The sequence below is a fragment of the Ursus americanus genome, chromosome 26 (assembly GCF_024610735.1).
Source record: "Ursus americanus isolate L20-20 chromosome 26, mUrsAme1.1.p, whole genome shotgun sequence".
Lineage (NCBI taxonomy): Eukaryota > Metazoa > Chordata > Mammalia > Carnivora > Ursidae > Ursus > Ursus americanus.
In genome coordinates this window covers 11,933,129-11,953,356 of record NC_142152.1, presented here as the reverse complement: position 1 = coordinate 11,953,356, position 20,228 = coordinate 11,933,129, and the positions used below count along the sequence as shown (strand labels likewise).

General features: G+C 38.7%; 1 pseudogene; it reads left to right on the top strand.

Moving 5' to 3' along the window:
- The first annotated feature begins 12,758 nt into the window (after positions 1-12,758).
- Positions 12,759-16,492, top strand: LOC148107686 (uncharacterized; annotated as a pseudogene).
- The last annotated feature ends 3,736 nt before the right edge of the window (positions 16,493-20,228 follow it).

Here is a 20,228-nt window from a genome sequence, read left to right as displayed (position 1 = left end):
AGTGGCTATTAATATATAGATATTACCTAGCCCTGCTGTAGGGCAAACGTACATGTATAAAGAGATAGAAATAAAAGATAAAGCCATATATAAGTAGATGAAAACAGCTGTCCACTAGATTTACATTCCAAGTGCCAGGAACCTTAAAGACAGCTTTTAACATAAATTTTAAGATTTTAAATCTTCAGCACAGGTAATGATCACTTTTCACCACTTGACATTTTACCATTCTACTCATTCATACCTACCTAGGTAATAAAGATATGTTACTACTTTGTGTCACTCTGACTTTACCTTGTTCTTTCACTCATCTTCATCAATATCTGAAGAAAGGCAATTGCATATGCCAACATAAAAAAACACACCTTTGCAATAAGGATTAAAGCAAAAGTCGTATGAATTGACAACATATAATAAACTTCCCATAAGTCCTTCTTCAGCTTGTCTGCCTGGAATGTCCCTACTTATTCTTTGATGCTAAGCTTAAACATTAGCTCCTTTCGATACAGCCTTCTCCACTTATCACACCCTAATAGAACTGCTGCCTCTGCCTCCTCTCTACCATAGCAGTTACCAAATTACAACTATTTATACGTTAGTGGTAATGAGAACCTTCTGTAGTAAAAATTTCTGTAGTAAAAAATGAAACCAAAGGGACACCTGGGTGGCTCAGTCGGTTAAGCGTCTGCCTTCAGCTCAGGTCATGACCCCGAGGTCCTGAGATAGTGGCCCACACTGGGCTCCCTGCTCAGCAGAGAGCCTGCTTCTCCTTCTCCCTCTGCTGCTCCCCCCTGCTTGTGCTCTCTCTCTCTCTCTCTCTGTCAAATAAATAAATAAAAATCTTAAAAAAAAAAAAAATGAAACAGGAAAGAGCTAATGAAATAGAGAAACGCTCCAGTAACAGATTTTCCAGTTTAACAACTGAATAGATGTGATCGGGAATTCAAAGATGACTCAGAGTTCAAGTCTAGGTAATGGGAGGAATAAGCCAATAATAGAGAAAGGAAAGTTAGAAAGAAGAATACATTTTAGGAGAAAGAAAATTAAAGAAAATTCAAATTTGAGCATGTTGAGCTTAACAGCATGACAAACAGCTGGAGCTCTCCAGCTAAAAACTGAAGTTTGGGCACTTACGGTATAGGAGTCATCTGAAAGAAGTACTCACTGAAGCCAAAGGACCAGGTAACATTCCAAGAAAAAGCAGCTAGATTAAGAAAAATGTATAAGGCAAATACTTAAGAAACAAGTTGACCTTGTCAATGAAAAGAAGAGTGCCTAGAATATACAGGAGTGCTTATAAGCTCCTTATAAGAAGGGAGGAGGAAAAGGGGTTCACAGTGTCGAATCTGGAGAATTCAAAAGCAAGAATTAAAACTGAAAAAAGTCTATTTGGCAATTCAGGTCACTGGTAACAACAGAGAGAATAGCTTTAGTGAAAAAGAAGGTAGCAAAATTTAAACAATATACATGTTGCTTTTTCCTTTGGGCTATTGGATAATACGAAAAAAAAGGGGGGGGAAAGAAGAAAAAAAGAATAAGACAAGGTGTTTTGGGGGTGGATTTCTTTTTTAGGCCATTGAAGATGTTAGGGAAGATTCAAATAAAAATAATAAGAGTTAACAAACCCATATATTCTAACAGAAGGGATAAAAGTGGTAGCCATGAAATAGTCAGTCATGTAAGCCTAAAAGGACACATCTCTACCAAATGGTAGAGAGGAAGGGAAATTAAACAATTTAGAGATAAAGAAAAGCAAAGCTTGAAGACATTTCTGTTTGATGGCCTTAATCTTCTTATACTTAAAAAAAAAAAGTAATTGACGACAACCTACGAAGTCTGGGAACAGTACACAGGAATCAGGGGCTAGGGGGTAGAAAAGGTCAGAAATAGCCGCTGCAGGAAATCAACTACAAAAGAATTGTCAACCAATGTAAGTGAGTATTTTGGAGCACACTTTATAATTAATTATTCATCTCATTTTCACTTATCTAGTAGAAGAGCACAAATTCTTTAGCCTATTTGATTTGACTGTTATTGTTTCGTAACAACAGCCTTCTATATCTGATTTGAGATAATTATGTTCCTTCTGTAAGTCTTCTTTTCCATTGTATATTACTGAATTTTTTCTTTGCTAGGTTATAAAACTTTTAAATTAATCATTTTTACTGCTTTAATGTGTCTTGCTCTGATGCTTTCCTTAAATATCCAAGTAGTGTTTGATTATTCAAGAAATCCTTAATGTCTATTTTCTTAAAGTCAAGTATGTGAGAGAACTATATAGAGAATAGGAATTCTAAATTTAAAAATGGCTATACCTTTTGAGGGGTGCCTGAGTGGCTCAGTCAGTTAAGCATCCGCCTTCGGTTCAGGTCATGATATTGGAGCCCTGGAATAGAGCTCCACGTGGGGTTCCCTGCTCAGTGTGGAGTCTGCTTCACCCTCTCCCTCTGCCTCTACCCCACTTGTGCTTGCTTGCTCTCTCTATCAACTAAATAAACAAAATCTTTTAAACAAAATGGCTACATCTTTTGACAGCTGCTCACATTATTATGTTTAAAAATAAAAATTCCCTGGGAAAATATGATCTTTAATATTTCAAAGTTTCAAAAGTTATAGGAAGAAGTATCTCTTCTCCTTTACACTGAAATTTTTCCAATTACATAATTCATATTTAGATACTTTATATGTATTAAAAATTCTGTGAGACATTTAAAAATAAATATGGCATGGCATATATTTAAAAGAATATGGCTGCCATAAAACAGTCACCTTAGAAAGTTCTCAGACTTATTCCTAGAGTGCTGCCATTGCACAAAAAGCTATGAGATTCAACTTTAGAACTCGTTTAAAGCCTTAACATAATCATTATATTATTGTCAAAGTGACAAATCTTCATTGATTAAATATAGGTTTCACATTTGGGGAAATTTCTGGTTATCATAAGGTGGTTTACCTAAATTAGAAATATCACTTCTGAACAAAAAATATGACAATAAAGCATGAAACAAATTTTTTTATGTTGCTATAATGACTCCATCATTAACATATATTTATGACTATATTCCCCTCCTCCACAGTGTCTGATCTGTGGGTTACCAATCATACATTCCAGTATGTTGGGTAAAAATAAAAATTCAATCATTTTATAGCCATACTTCCTACTATTATAGGTAATATAAGAAGCTCTGATGGTTTCTAAGAGTCAAATTATTGAATATTTGAAAGTAGTTACAGCACTCTCATTTTTAAATGTAGCTACCTGTTATTCAATGCCCTACCTTTTTTTATACTATACTGAAAATGTACATTAACCCTTTGGCATATCTGATGCCAGCCTACGCAGACAGTTGTCTACTCCTGTTACAAACACATACATTTACATATGTATAGCACTATTTTTTTAACTCCTTATATGTGTATTTTTTCCTTAGTTTATCACCTGAATGTTACCTATCAGCTCTGCCTCTACATGAGCCCTAGGACAGTGTTCCCAATGGTAGCTATACATTTTCTTTGGTTCTTCTCTGAAAAACAGTCTAATCTCACCTGGCTGCCTTAAGCCCAACTTGGTTTAAACTTAACTGAAATCTCTCCATGCCATAGTCTACCCCCAAAATAAAAAAAATAACTAAAAAGCATAGTCTTTTTCTTATAAGAAGCTTCAATCACTTTTAAAGCTCTACCTCTGAGAATTATTCAACTTTGCCTTTATTCTCTTCAAAAATCATTAACTCAGCTTTTATGATTGTCCCTATTCTGAAAGTTACACACATGAACTAAGAAATGTTCAAGAAAAAGTTTAATCAGCCATCTTGTTTCTTCAAGACAGTCCCAAATTTGTCCACGGCTGACTCATGTATTAGACAATAAGCCTTGTTTTTGGGCACCTGGGTGGCGCAGTTAGTTAAGCACCTGACTCTTGGTTTCAGCTCAGGTAGTGATCTCAGGGTCATGAGATCAAACCCCAAGTCAGGCATCAAGTCTGCTTTAGACTCTCTCTCCCTCTTCCTCTGCCCCTCCCTGCCACAAGCTCCCACACGCTCCCTCCCTTTCTCAAATAAATAAGTCTTAAAAAATATACATATATCAGACCAGAAGCCTCATTTTTGATTAAAAAAATAATAATAAAGTAACTATATTTAAGGGGAAGAGTTAAGATACGTTCTAGGAAAAGGTCAGTGAATGTCTACCCAAGCTGTAAAAACTGAATAGAAGAAAATCAAAATAATTCATTTTATGGAAAAAAAGCAAAGACCCAGGGGGAGCAAGTGGCTTACCCAAGTTTATACATTTGGTAGCAAAACTAACACTATTATCCAATCTCCTGATTCCAGGTTTAAAGCTCTTCTACTTTAACCATTCATCCAAATGGCTAAACGGGATTATACTAAATGAAAGGAGCCAGACACAAAAGAATACATATTATATGATTCTATTAATGTCAAATTTCTAGAAACAGCAAAACTACAGAAACAAAAAGCAGATCAGTGGTTGCCTGGGGCTGGGAGTAGGAGCAGGGACTGGGAAGGTAGGCAAGACAGAACTTTTTGGAGAATGAAGTATTCTAAAATTAAATTGTGATAATGGTTGCACAACAATATATAAATTTATTAAAACTTAAGCTGTGGGGGCACCTGAGTGGTCCAGTAGGTTGAGTCTGACTCTCGGTTTTGGCTCAGGTCTTGAACTCAGGGTCATGAGATTGAGCCCCATGTTGTGCTCCACAGGGAGTCTGCTTAAGGCACACTTTCCCTTGACACTGCCCCTCCCCACCGCGTGTGCACTTTATGAGATATAATTTATACTTCAATAAAGCTATTCAAAAAATGACTAAGAAGGAATTCAGATTTTGGCTTTAAGTCCATGGAGCTCTTAGGAAATTTTATGTCAAAAGTATCACTAAGGGCGCCTGGGGGGCTCAGTCAGTTAAGTGTCTGCCTTCAGCTCAGGTCATGAACTCAGGGTCCTAGGATCAAAGCCTGCATGGGTCTCCCTGCTGAGCAGGGAGTCTGCTTCTCCCTCTCCCTCTGCAGCGCCCCAAACCCCCTCTCTCAAATAAATAAATTTTTAAAAACCTTAAATATATATATATATATATATATATATATATCACTAAAACACACCAAAAAAACAGCTTTTTTCCCAAACTTCAGATCCTTTTCCCTTCAGCATTTCCAAAAGTTGGGTACCTTATTTTCTAACCTTACCTTTTCCATGGATACAAAAAGTAACAGGAAGTGCACAAATATACACATAGGAAATGTGCATAATTCCTCTGAAAACACTTCAGTTATTGATCATTATTTCCTTTTAGATAGGATCTGCACTGCTCTAAGTAAGCCTCTGCAGACGGTTTAGAATAGAGGATGTGTGGACACCTGGGTGGCTCAGACAGTTAAGCATCTGCCTTTGGCTCAGGTCATGATCCCAGGGTTCTGGGATCAAGTCCCACATTGGGCTCCTTGCTCAGTGAGGGGCCTGCTTCTCCCTCTGCCTGCAGCTCCCCCTGCTTGTGTCCTCTCTCTCTGACCGATAAAAATATTTTAAAAATCTTAAAAAAAAAAAAAAATAGAGGATGTGCTCCTTTATCTGTTATCTGGTCTGACAAATTGTTCCAAAACAGAATTCTTTAGTGATTTCATTTTCATGACATCTTTGTGCCATTATAATTTAAACACTAATAGTATTTTTATTAAGAAGAACCATTCTTAATTGCATATTAGCAAGTTTCTTAAGTTTATTATTTGTGCATCCTTATTAGGTATACATCTCTTCAGCTTACTCAGCATTGACAGCCTATTCTTTGTTTACTTACAAATTAAAAATAAGTTATATAGGGGCACCTGGGTGGCACAGCGGTTAAGCGTCTGCCTTCGGCTCAGGGCATGATCCCGGCGTTCCGGGATCGAGCCCCACATCAGGCTCATCCACTATGAGCCTGCTTCTTCCTCTCCCACTCCCCCTGCTTGTGTTCCCTCTCTTGCTGGCTGTCTGTATCTCTGTCAAATAAATAAATAAAATCTTTAAAAAAAAAATAAGTTATATATCTCTCATAACAGTTAATGCTTTACATCTATGAGAAACACCACTGTTTGAACCTTAAAAATAAAGTTTTAATTAATGGAGGCCTAGATATCTGTAATTATGTCAGAGGAAGCAGTCAGGATTACTTAGTAAACCTACAGTTCCCAGGCTGCTGAGGCTCAGTTTACCAAGGCTAACGAAAGACCTTTTGGCCTCAAGAATTTCAATTATCACCTTCCTAAAGCCCTAGAGTTTCACCAAACTTCCTAAAAGAGAAAGAAAAATCTGAAACTTATAAAAAGAAAGCGAAATGTTTACCCTAGCTTAAGCTCTAATTTTAAAGAGTAGGTTTCTCAAAATTACAATCTTTTGACATTTGGTAACTGAATGAATTAAGTAGTTATTCAAAGAATTCAAGACATGAAAAATAGAATACAATCTCAGCTGAATACCTCCCTCTTTCAGGTACAATTCTCTGTGTTAGAGAAACTGAATCAGTCAGATCCCAAATGATTAGGGCCCTAATTATCAAACATACACTTTTTCCTTGTGACTTTTTCACAATAACTGGCTTAAACTTGCTAACAGTATTCCCATGAATGGAGAACACTGCTGCTCAATTTAGTTACTTCTCTTCAAGGGACACGGTATGGTTTGGGGGGGGGGGGTCTACATTTTTCTTACTGCAATGAGGCACACAAAGAAGGTGAAGTAATGTTCTAAAAACCAATTCCTTACAGACAGAAACTCCAAAGATGAAGACAGAAATAACAAAGGAGACATAAGAATGCATTCCAGGAAATTGGAAGAGGGGATTATGATATATTAAATATTAAGCAGACAATAATGTGACTGATACAGCACCCTTGACAATGACTGAACCAACTACCCCATATCCCTTTTTACATGGAGTTACAAACTCATTTTTTAATAAATAATAATAAACTCTACCCCAACTGAAGTTCTTCTAGTCTCTTGCCTACTGCCTCAGAGGAAATGAAATCATTATAATAAACCTATTGTAACATAAAAGCTAATGTTTTACCAGGAAATGTTCTATGAACTCTAAGAAAAAAATCCTATAAGGATGATGTCAACTTCCACATTTCCTACCACAATTGGGAGAGTAAGGATAACAAACAGGGAAGGAAGGAGGGACAAAGAAAAACTAAAGAAGTACGCTCCCTCGCCTCCAAACAAAGCAGGCTCATCAACCAGTAAGACCCTCTGCCTCTCTCCTTCCCTTCACTGAATGCCCCAAACACAGCTGAAGTCTGAAACAATGGGAATAATACAGAAGCTACAAATTATATTTTTCCCACCTTTACCACCAATCAAGATGATATAATCAATTGTATTTTAAAAATTATAAAAAATGATTTTTAAAACTAGCTTATGGAATGATGACTTCAGTCATTGAATAATATTGCTATGCTTTTATAGTTTGATGGTTTATAAATATTGTTTTTACCACATGCAAGTTTATTCTGGCTCTAGGTATTAATGGAATTTCATATCTCATTTAAGGGATATAATCCAGCCACAAAATTATTAAAAATCTGAAACTCATTCACGGTTCATTAACAGTCAATTGAATAAAAAGATGTACATAAACACAAAACAGGTTCATTTTCATTTTAGTTATAGATTTAGTTTGCACTAAATCAAACAGAAGAATCTCCTATTTTTATGTTACTTTTGTTCACTTAAAATCAGAAAGTTATAGCATTTAAAGTTCATATTATGTAATATTTCTCATAACTCAGGTTCTAAAATACATTAATTTCTCATTCACATCTATGATTAATACCAATATTTTATTACATACTTTATAATGTGAACTTTATTTACATTAACCAGTCATCAAAACTGTGACAAGTAGAACTGTTAAATCCAATCGAAACATGAGTATGCTGTCATATTTTTTCAGCTTACCCCATTGTTAAAATAAACGTAAAAAACCCAAGTTTTAAGATACAACAAAAATAGGGAGCATTTCAAGAGTGATCTCTAAAAGTATATTCCAGTGCTTTAAATGAAGAGGTTATACTATAGAACCAAGACAAAAGAGAGTAATACCAAAATCAAGTTTGAACCACATCAGTACTAGACTTATATTGGTAAAAGTTGTCAATTTTTTTAAAAACTTGAAACATATTTCCTCTTCACATGTCATTTTCTGATGACCAAAAAAACAAAACAAAATTATCACAAGAAGATATTTTTAAAAACTAATAGGTGAGTGAGCTATTAGGTTTTGGTAAATAAAGTCTTTTTAAAAGAAAACTCAGGGGCACCTGGGTAGCTCAGTCAGTTAAGTGTCTGCCTTCAGCTCAGGTCCCAGGGTTCTGGGATCAAGCCCTGTGTCGAGCCCTGTGTCGAGCCCTGTGTCGAGCCCTGTGTTGGGCTCCCTGCTCAGCGGGGAGCCTGCTTCTCCTTCTCCCTCTGCCTACCACTCTGCCAACTTGTGCTCTCTCTCTCTGTCAAATAGATAAATAAAATCTTTAAAAAAAAAAAAAAAAGAAGAAGAAAAGAAAGAAAACTTAAATGAAATTAACCATATAGCTCTGCTTTCTGTGACAAATATGAGTAACTAATATTGAAACACACAGCATAATCCCATAGGCCCTATATGTTCTTCTTCCATTAAAAGTAAAATGTACAGTATCATATAAAGTTTATATGGGTTATATGTTTAGAATATTGTGGAGACTGATAAAAAGGTTATTTATTTAATCAAGGAAGAAAAACCTATGCCAGGTGAGTGAAAGCATTCATTTTATTGGTTTGATCCCTAATTATTCCAAGAGAAAATTGTGGGATATGGAGTGAGGTTGAAGAAGAGATGTAGGCTGGAGAGCAGAACTTGGAGAGAAAAGAAGGTTCAGACATGAGACTAAGCTCTTAAAAAATATATCTTAATGACTGGATTAAGAAGTTGTGGTCCATATATACAATGGAATATTACTCAGCAATCAGAAAGAATGAGTTCTCAACATTTGCTACAACATGGACGGCACTGGAGGAGATAATGCTTAGTGAAATAAGTCAAGCAGAGAAAGACAACTATCATATGATTTCTCTCATCTATGGAACATAAGAACTAGAATGATCAGTAGGGGAAGAAAGGGATAAAGAAAGGGGGGGAATCAGAAGGGGGAATGAAACATGAGAGACTATGGACTATGAGAAACAAACTGAGGGCTACAGAGGGGAGGGGGGTGGGGGAATGGGATAGACCGGTGATGGGTAGTAAGGAGGGCACATATTGCATGGTGCACTGGGTGTTATACACAACTAATGAATCATCGAGCCTTACATCGAAAACCGGGGATGTACTGTATGGTGACTAACATAATATAATAAAAAATCATTATTAATAAAAAAAAATTAAAAAAAAATATATCTTAAATGCATATACATCTCTATATAATAGAATTTTAAAATGTTTTTTAAAAAATTGATTGTAAATATCTTTTACTTTTAAACATTTGTCTCATTATAGCAAACTACAATTTCATAACAATTCCAACCACCAAAAAGAAACCGTTTACTAAATAACACAGAAATATAAGCCACAGACTCATTAAGAAGGAAACCAACGAAAATCTTGAACAGGTCCTCTAAATGCTACACCTACTATACTACTGCTGACTATAGAAGCCTGGGAGTACCAACAGGACTAGTATTGATGCAGAGTATAAAAGTACTATAATAATAATACTTCTAGTTTCAGCATTGTTCGGAATCTTAGCTGTGTTTTGTTTTATTTTTTAAGTAGGCTCCATGCCCAACATGGGGCTTGAACTCACAACCTTGAGATCAAGAGTCACATGCTATACCAACTGAGCCAGACAGGTGCCCCAGTTGCATTTTATTTTTTAGTTAAAAAAAAATTACATTTTTTAAATATTTACTGTTATGATTATAAAATGGAAACTCTTTTATAAATGTTCTATAATATAAAGTGGGTGTATTTACCATTTAATTAAAACAAGAGATTTAGTAATGCAGTTTATAGTAAATTAAAAATAACCATTTAAGAAATTGAAAAATACATAAAAATATTCTGGCATGTCTTATAAAACGTTGTTTAATTTATAGGATAAATCTCTTAAAAATGGTAAACACCTCACTACTCTTTATCTCACAGGTATTACCATTCTTTTCAAAGAATCTATTTTTTATTTTATCAGCACTGAGATTCTGTTTACATAATGGACATAATGGACAGCAAAAGAGAACAAACAGCCCAACCACTATCTTCAGAAAACAAAATATTCTAATAATTTTAATATATACATTATCAATTTCTAGCCTTGAATTTGAAGAATATGTGAACTGTGAGAAATAAATTCACTTACCTCCTAACTGATTACAGTTGAGAAATCTAACTAAAGTGCCATAAACCAAAAAATAATTGCTTTATATTCAAAGGCCCAAGTTCAATTTAGTAAACAGGCTAGACTCACTGCATTATATCACAGGAGACAGAGGGTAAGAAGTGACCTTGGAATCCTTCATTCCAGATGTCTGAAGGGTCCAATTCTTAATGAAAGGATCTCAATTTTTGATAAATACTTAGCTTACTACCCAGTCAGTATCTTTGCCCATATAAGACTCTACTTGATTTCTGAAATTTTAGGACTGTAGATGTTATAAAGAAAAAATTTAAGAACATACAACATGCACAAAGGATTAAGACTACTTCTCTTGTGATGCGATGCACAAGAAAGTTAAGAAACTACTATCACACACTCTACATTTTGGGGCATATTTTTCTGAGATTGTAAATGAGAAATTCAATAAGCCTTAAGCATATACTTTCCATTATTTCAGATCATGAAAAGATTTTTTAAGTAATTTGTAATACACAACATATATATATACATATATATTTCACAAATAACTATGTACAGATATATGCCCATATCATTCCCTTACTCTTTTAATTAAAAATTTATGTTCTTTCTGGTTATAAAAATCTGGGTTTGGGTGTTTTAAAAGTTCAAACACATATTAAGCTATGCTTTGCTTTGGCACTAGCTCCCCCTCCAGACCAACCTACTAATATAACTGCACTTAAAAAAATAAACAACAAAACAAGTTTTTCCAAGCCACTAGCAAATTTCAAAATTCACCACTATTAAGAACATTCTAGTACTTTAAAATAACTAATTAAAATTGAAGCCAAACACTGCATAATGTAATCAGAATTACTGTTTTTTCAATTCCATACATCTCAAATAGGATGACGTGTAGGAAAACAACGTCAAGTAACTCTTTAAGAACATCCTAAAAGATCTATACAGTGCTATATTTTATGGAAATGATTTTGAATCACTATCCTAATAAACCACTGTATACTCCTCATGTTAATCACTACTTGATCAAAAAGATACACTTTTGCATGTTTCTGCAATCTATACAAGTTTCATTCCAGGTGTTCAGCTCTTCAAGTACAATTCTCAATTTAAAAAAGCAGCAAAAGGAAAATCCATGCCCCAAATCACCCTTGAATGTTCCTTATAGCCTATTCATTTCTAACCCCCTACATTTCAATATACTAAACTGTAAATTCACAAATACAAATGTTTGAATGCCCACCTTATCCTTACTACTTAGTACTTATAAATCAAGAAATTGCCACTTTCTATATACATTTTATGGTATATTTCACAAAGCTGGCGATGTACAAGATCTTATCATTTGGCATAGGATTTTAGGTTATTTTAAAGAAAGGAAAACACAACTTGCTCCATTATTTCAGTATAGTGCTGCTATGCTTAATTTCTCTCCTAAAATGTTTTCATATATATAATGCATGCTTTAAAAGAACTGTCTATAAAAACATGAAATTAAAATTTAATAAAGTAAATAAATATACACTTACTCCCAGGAGTAACAAGAAGGAAAAAAACTATAATGAACCCTTACCTACAGTTTCTAAAGAGAGCCAAGTCAAAGTTCAGTCAGTTACCCGTGATGAGCTTAATTCTAAACTGACAGAAAACTTTTGTTGAAATCTGTTCTGCGTTACCTTGAAGTTTGGGGTTATCTACTGGAGATTCTGTCTTTCCTAGGTTCACCTTCCAGAGCTGACTTAAGTCCACTCTAAATTAATTCAAACATGGAAAGAAGAAACAACACCTCTCTCTGCCTTTCTCCAAGGCCTCAATCAAAAGGCTAATAATATACGGCAAAACGCTAACAGCTCACCAGGGATAAACCCTAACCAAGACACTGGCATTTAACTTAAGATACACACTGCGTCTCTGACGTTCTGTGTCGCTGAAGATTGCAATCCCCACAGTAAGAGAACAGGTGCTGCACCCGACAACCCACTCACTCTTGCAGGACAAATCTCCTTTAACTAATAAATAAGGACTCGTTTAACCTTTCCAAATAAGTTTAGATACTCAAAAGCCGCCAGCTCATCATTTCCAAATCAACTGGGGGTGGGGGGTGCAGCGGCACTCACGCCTTTAACTGCCCAGGCATTGGCCCCTCGCCGGGAGCAGATCTTTGTACGGGTCCACCTCCCGATTTCTGGCCCGAGAACCCCTCACAAAAGCCCGTAACGTACAAGCATCCTCCTCCCCACAGTCCGTGACTACAGGGACCGAGTTGCTGGCGAAAGGGCAGGTAGGTGGAGAGGAGGAAAGAGGGACACCTCCCACCCCCGCCCCCATCCCTTCTCCTCTCCTTGGCTTCGGCCCCTGCCCGAAGCAAGGATGCGCGATGCCGAGGACAGCCGCGGCTGCAGGCGCCCCTCACCCCCAGCCCGCGCCCCCGGGCCGCGCCAGAGCGTCCCGGGGGCTTCCTCCCCACTTTTCCCGGAGCCCGTGGGTAAGCAGCAGCAGTTGCAGCAACAGGCCCGGGGAACGCCTGGGGGTAAAAGCGGCGACAGCCCCCAATCACATCCCCGGCGCCTCCTCGAATCCCGCACTAGCCCATACCCCAGACCCCGCGGCGCGCGGGGCCCGGCTCCCAAACGCCCCCTTACCCGAGGCGGGAGTAGAGGCGGTCTCCGCCGTCCCCAGTTGCCGCCGCCACCACCGCCGCACAGCCCTCAGCTGCAGCTGCCCCGTTGGGGAGTGGGAGGGGTGGCTGGGTGGAGGATGCTACTCCCGACTGAAGGGAGAGGAAGAAACGGAAACAGGAACCGCCGCCGCCGCCGCTTAACGGAGCCTTCGGCGCCACTGACTGAGCGAGAGCGCGAGGCGGCGCGAGCGGGGCAGTCGCTGACAGCGCGAGACCGAGCGCGAGCCGGGTCCCGGGCGCGCGACCCCGAGCAGCACCGGCCCCATTCCGCGAGGAGAGGAAGGGGACCGGTTGGCTGGGGCTGGGAGGGGGCGGTGTGGGGCGGGGGCCTGGAGCTGAGGGAACCCGGTTACTCGGGTCGGTCGGAGATAACGCGCGCACGCGCCGCAGCGGCTCTGACAACGAGCGCAGGCGGGGAAGCCTTGGCTAGCGCAAGCGTGCGCGCGCGGGTGGGGGCGCGCGCCCCTCAGCGTTACAGACTTCTGGGAGAGGGCGCGCATGCGCCGGCCGCTGCCACCTACGGCGACCCTGGCATGTGCCACGGCTTCTTCCCGCCCCCTTCTTGCTGCGCCGGTGGATAGCGTAGCTGCAGCATCCGCTGCCAGGCAGAGCCGCGGGCCACAGAGGGACCGGGAGACTTCCAGCAGGGCACCAGCTGCTCCTGGGTTCCTGCTTCCTACACGAGCGTAGGCCGCCCTCTACCGCCTGCAGGCCGGAGGCTGACGGCGGCGCGACTCGAGCCGAACTCCCCACTCCCGGGAGCGCCATCTCCAGGGAATGTCGTATTCTCGACAGCCGGGGAACTGACTGGCCCGAGCCAGTTCATTCCGCGGCCTTAAGGAACACTGGTACTGGAGATTGAAGCAGGCTCCTTGCTACTTTTTAGAGGGGATCGCTGCTGCTCAGCCCCTGCAGCCAGATCTGGCCGTTCTGCTGCAGCTTGCGGCGTGACCATAGAATGGCATCGCACCCACATGCAACTAGCGAAGCCCTGTTTTATCTTGTGAGAGCTGTTTCCGCATTTGCCCCGTCAGAAAGACCTCCCACAAGGGCCTGAGTTTGATGTCTAGCCTCTCCCCCGACCCGCGGCTGCGACAGCCCCTTTGAGGCGGAAGTTTATTCAGTACGGGAAAGAGAACTTTGGGAGTGCGGGAAAGGGGTTCCCTACGATGCTTCCTACCCGCTCGCACTCGGGAAATTCCTGGCGCCCGCGATGCAGAGCAGTGGGCCGAAGAGCTAGCTCAGACGGGCCCAGACCGCGGGCTGAGCCGGAGGACCTAGGCGCGCCGCCCCGGCACACAAAGTAGTCGCGGGCCGAGGGAGGGGGTGCCACGGTGTCCAATCAGAGACTGGAGCCCTGTGAGTGGAGTGCGAGCCGACCAATCAGACGGCCGGAGGATGAGCTTCCCGTACCCAACTCTTCCCTGTAGCCTCGGGACCCAGATCCCAAGCCTGGAGCGAAGTGCCTTGGAAAGAGAGATGGTGCCCCAAGGACAGAAAAATTGTTTCTCTAGACTTGGATATTTTTAAGTAAATGCCTTGGGTACTTAGAGCAAATAGCGGCGGCGTTTTAGATGCTGAGTATGAAAAGGATCACAGAAAAGAGATTTACAAGGCACTGGCCTGCCAAGACTGCAATCTGCCTAATAACATTCATAAATTTGCAGCATTTATTGAGACCTTTTTATAGGCCAGGAACTGTATTACAGAAAAATAAGATAACTGCTGATTCAAAGAAGAAAGAAAGGTCCCTGTCCTCAAGAAGCCCAGCTCCCTCTTAGGTTTGCTGGACCTTGTGAGTCATATTTATTGTCAGTCCTTTAAAAAGCTCTCAGCAAAGTAGTTTCCAGTCATTTTTATGACTGTTACCTCCCTGTAAGAAGAGAAAATTGAGGGAAAAGTAGAGTGACCTGTCTAAAGTTACACAAAAAAGATACTGGCAGAGACAGAATTATGTTCTAGCTCAGAGAGCTTGTATATCATCATTCAACAATGATTTATTGAATGCCTGGTTGCCATTCTCCACTAAAGAGGTTCCTGTACAAAGCTTACGAACAACAGAATTCTATAAGGGCCACAAGCTTTGGTTGCTGGAAATGAACAGAAATTTTGGGTTTATGCCATCGTGAGATAAAGGCTAACATCTTATTCATACTCTAGATCATTTTTAGAAGTCAGAGGTGAGCTGGATATTTACTTTTTAGTTTAAACAGCATTTTTAAAAATATTTTAGCAACATTTCAGTGAACTTAGACCTTGATTTAAGGACAGATTGTCTAGGTGTCTTCTTTTTGGGGAAAAAAAAAGACAGACTTCTGAATTTGTTCACTGAAGCTTTTACATTGATTAATCAGAGGGATATAGGATAGATAAATACTCTCCTTGAAATCGTTTTGCTTTATGCAATATATTTTACCAATTTTGTATAAATTCTAGACTTCAACTTGTTGGATCTGTGTATATAACCTTTGTCATTGAGTTTCTGTTCTCCAGAACATGGCTGTGAATCTCAAGTTTAGTTATTAGCTGAATAAGATTTTGAATAAAATTAGAGAGCATGGCACATTTAAAAACAAAATTTTAGCAAACATGTTTAACTTTATAGCTTACCTTATATAATACTTTAAGATCTCCAAGTTCAAAGCTTTACTTTACATTTGCCTCATAACATCTGATTTTCCATCCGGCCTTCATATTTCCTTTCTGAAAATGTTGGAATTAAAAGACATATCTTCTCAGGGGTGCCTGGCTGGCTCAGAGTATGTGATTCTTGATCTCAGGGTTGTGAGTTTGAGCCCCTAGTTGGGTGCAAGGATTACTTAAAATCTTTTAAAAAAATTAAATAGAATACATCTTCTCTACTTTCTTCTGCTTTAAAAAAAAAAAAATCTGTCCTAGGAATATTTGCCCAAGATTTAGTGCATTTTGATAGGATAGTATGTTACATATTAAAATGCCAAATAACTTGGGTTTCTCTAGAATACACTCAGAAACTAGTTCTCTAGTGACTCTGATAGTGCTCTGTTGAGTCAATGTGCTTCTCGCCTGTGACAGGACACAGTTATCAAGACCCTTTCCAGCACATGCCCAGGATTTGGCTGCCACCACAGAACTGGAAGTATCTATTATACAACTGACTTTGGGAACAAATCTTTACACACTGAGTTCCAGATCCATAATGAATTTCCAAAAAATTCACAGCAGTTCCAGCTTTTAAAACACTTTTCTTTTACTCTCCCCAGAGAGGAATATTACTAAAACTCTGCCTTTCTCTTGCTAGGTTAAGTTTCTGAGAAGGAAAATATCTCCAAAAGGTTCTAAACATTATTAGTCAACAGAAGACATCTCTGTCAAAAGATGTTTTCTCCACAAGCTCTAGCTTCCCCACCACCACCACACACTGCTGTTCCCGGGGCCCTCTCACTCTCTCTTCTCACCCCAGCTGCCTGCCTCTGCCTCTCATCACTCCTAGTTTCTGATATTTGCTTAAGCAAGTAGAAGTGCTCTACCACTTCCTCCACCCTTCCCTCACCAACTAGGTTTTAGACCCATCTTTGCTTATCTGAAAACTTACAGATAAGTTCTGCTCAGCAAGAGATGGTACCGAACATTGTTTTGTTATATTATACCAAGAACGAATAGAACCTTGTCAGCACATTGTATTCTTTTACACAGCCTGTGTCAGATTCTTAGTCATCAACCAGAGCTGTGGGGTCTTGTGGGTGGGGCAAGGAGGAGTCAACCATTAGACAATGGAAAAGATGAAAATGAAAGTTAAAGTGAATACACTGGTAGCCATTTTATTGAGAGATTAGCTAGATCAAAGTTAATGAACTTGAATATTATCACATTTCCAAAGTTGTGAACATTCATGCAGGAACTAGTTTGAAGTTTACTACTACCATTTTATTAATGACTATAATAAAAATAATAGCCCAGGTGTAATATTGCTGAGTGCCAGGCGCCATGATAAACTCTTACCTCCATCATTTAATTCTCAAAGCAACCCTTTGAGGTGGATCCTGTTATTATAATAGTTGGCTCTAAGAGGTCACAGAGAGGAGCTAAAGAGGCTCTCAGCAGCAGCTGCTTACCACATAGTTTAGAAATGTTTCCATTTCTACCAGTGTGGACCAACTGAATGTCAGTCCTGGAAACATTCTTAATAATTTTTAATTGCCCTTATTTTCTAAATATTGTTCTAGGTACATTTACTTAGAGGATTCCATCTTGCAGGAAATCATTCAAAAGACAGCACTGTTACTATTACATGCAAAAAGATGTGACCTTGAGATAATCATTTTACCCATCTGGCCCTTAGTTTTCTGATCTGTAAAATAAAGGGGATGGTCTAGAGAAATTTTAGTTGTTTGCCAGTTCTAGAACTACAAATCTAGCCAGCTTGACACACCATTGCCAGCAACCACAACAATGAAATATGGAAAAACAGTCAATACTTTGAAATCCAGTAAATGTTTTTAAGTCACTTTTGAGCCAACTCCTTAAATAGAAATTCAGTCTACACCCACTTATTAAAGAACAGAGCAATCTTTCCAATCAGAAGAGTAAATGAAGTGATTGATTTAGAGACTTATGAAACTAGCCAAACTATCCCTTTCTATGACTTGCCTCCATGGCTGAAATTTCTGTCTTCTTCATTGGGATAAAGCATCATATAGTTCACACTGTTCACATCCACTTCTATTCCTTCCTCATTAATAGAGTTCCCATTCTCTCTCTCTCTCTGTTTGTTTTTTAGGTAACCATCCAACCTCCAGCTATAGAAGGGCAATTGAATTAGCCTACTTCAATCAATTAATAAATTGATTAATTTATTAATCAATTAATTAATTCCTTAGTATGGTAGAGACTTGCTTACCCTCTCTTTCCTTGCATATAAAGATATTATATTTTTATACATACATCCCTGCCACTCAACCTCACACTTGCAGTTAAGCTGCACCACGTGACTAATTATAGCCACTAGTCTATAGTGGGTTGTGGGTAGAAGTAATATGTGTCACTTCCAGGTATAAAATTCAATTGCAAGTATAAATTTTCACAGTGTTTACCCTTCCCCAGTCCCAAAACCAGTATTATTGAAGATGATAGAGCCTTTGTTAGCCTAAGTCCCTAAAAGAGGAAAATGTGGAATACCCCACCTCCCATCCTCATCAGGCCAAGATAGATAAATGAATAAAAAACACACCTTTATTGTTTAAGCCATTGAGATTTGGGGTTGTCTTCTACTGTAGTACTACTTGGAATCTAGGTTATGCTAGGTCTTAGACTATTCTAATTCTAATTTAGGTATATTCTAATATACCTGAAAACCATTATAGTCTTGGGGTATACTGGCCCAATCAGACTGAAGGGAAGGATTTTTAGTGCATGCTTAGGGGAGAGGATTCTCTCTTTCCTACCAGATACGAGTGAGTCAGCCCATAACAGAGATTACCATTGCCAGCAATCTAACAACCACAAGAAGAATTAACCTTAAAATGAAGTCAACACACTACAGATGGCAAACAAAGAGAAAAATCCTTGAAGAAATGTTTGAGCTGGTGGTTATATCACTCCTGAAGGCTACTCTTTCTGGACTTGTAATAGTGCAAAATAGTAATTCTGGTTTTTTCTCCATAACACCATAAGCAGAAATTACATCTTGTATATCTTTAATTTCCTCACAGTTCCTAACACAGATATAGATCTAGAAGCACTCAAAAATATTGGATGAATTAAAATTTCTTTTAAATATAATAGCTCGTGTTCTTGCCTTTAGAAACAAAATATTACCTGAATTAGCAAGGGGGAAAAAGTAATTTAATACAACCCAATCTTTTTACAGATAAAGAGATTAAGACCCAGATACATTTCAAGATTTATCAAGTTCACCTAGCTTTGTTATGGCAGAACTAAGGGGGGGGGGGGACCTAATAATTGCTTCATCAAAAATGACCATAATTTCCAACTGAAAATAGAGAAGCAATGAGACAGTATATTACCATGGTAGTTAAAAACTTTGAAGTTAAGACAAATGTAGCTTACTTACTAGCTATATGTTCTTCGACAAGTTACTTAACCTCCCTGAGCTCTGGTTTCCATCTGTAAAAGAGAACAATAATCTCTAGCACATAGGGTTGAGGAATAAATGGCTCAACATGTAAAATGCACTCAGCACAATGCCTGACACATAATAAACGTCCTATGTATTGCAGACCTATCAAATGGGGTTTATTCATAGCTAAATCAATTTTTTTTTTTGCATTAGGCTAGATCCGCTCTCCTTTATCTTTCCTTTCATTTAATTCAGACCGCTGACCTGTGTTTTTCCATCATGTATAATTATAGTGTAGCCTATACAATTGCCTAGCCCGGACTGCCTTTCTTATTGGAACTGCCCCTGCTGTTTCCACACATCTGTCGTATTATGGCAGCAAGAAAAGCCCTGTTATGACTGATTGGCCATTGGCCACAGCTAATTGGTCAAGAGCTGGACACCTGACCCAAATGGGCCAATGAAGCCATTCCTCCAAGATTTTTAGACTTTGGAAGGGAAGTAATCTCAAGTCTCAGCTAGATATATCATCTGAAAAATGTCGTTGGACATGTTTTTGTTTTGTTTTGTTTTTGCCAAGTAGAGAAACACATTCTGCATTTAGAGAATAAAGTCAATGGACAAAGGGAGAAAAAGAGGATGAAGAAAGTGTCTTTGTTATACTGGAGATCTCAGTTCCAGGTTTTCTTGACTATTGACAAAATCTCTGCCTTTCCTTCTGCTTTGGGTGGCCTCTACCAAGGTTTCCACCCAATATTCTTCTTATATTTCCCTATTTTGCATAAGCTAATTTCAGGTGGGTTTATTTTAGCTGTGATTAATGCAATGGTATGTTATATTGTCATAAAGTCAAAAAATAAGAAGAAGAAAAATCCTTAAATTATCTTTATTAACAACCTGAGTGATACTTCTAAGAATATGATCAAATTTATAAAAATGAATCAATAAATCTTTATCAACTGTATGTAAAATACCTGTAAGCAGAGACTTCAAATTACCTCCCTATATCTGTTCTTTCACTCTTCCATAACAACCAACCCCCAATTTTTAAATGGTCATTTTGCCACTCAGCTAAAACCTAATATTTTCCAGTCTCCATTAT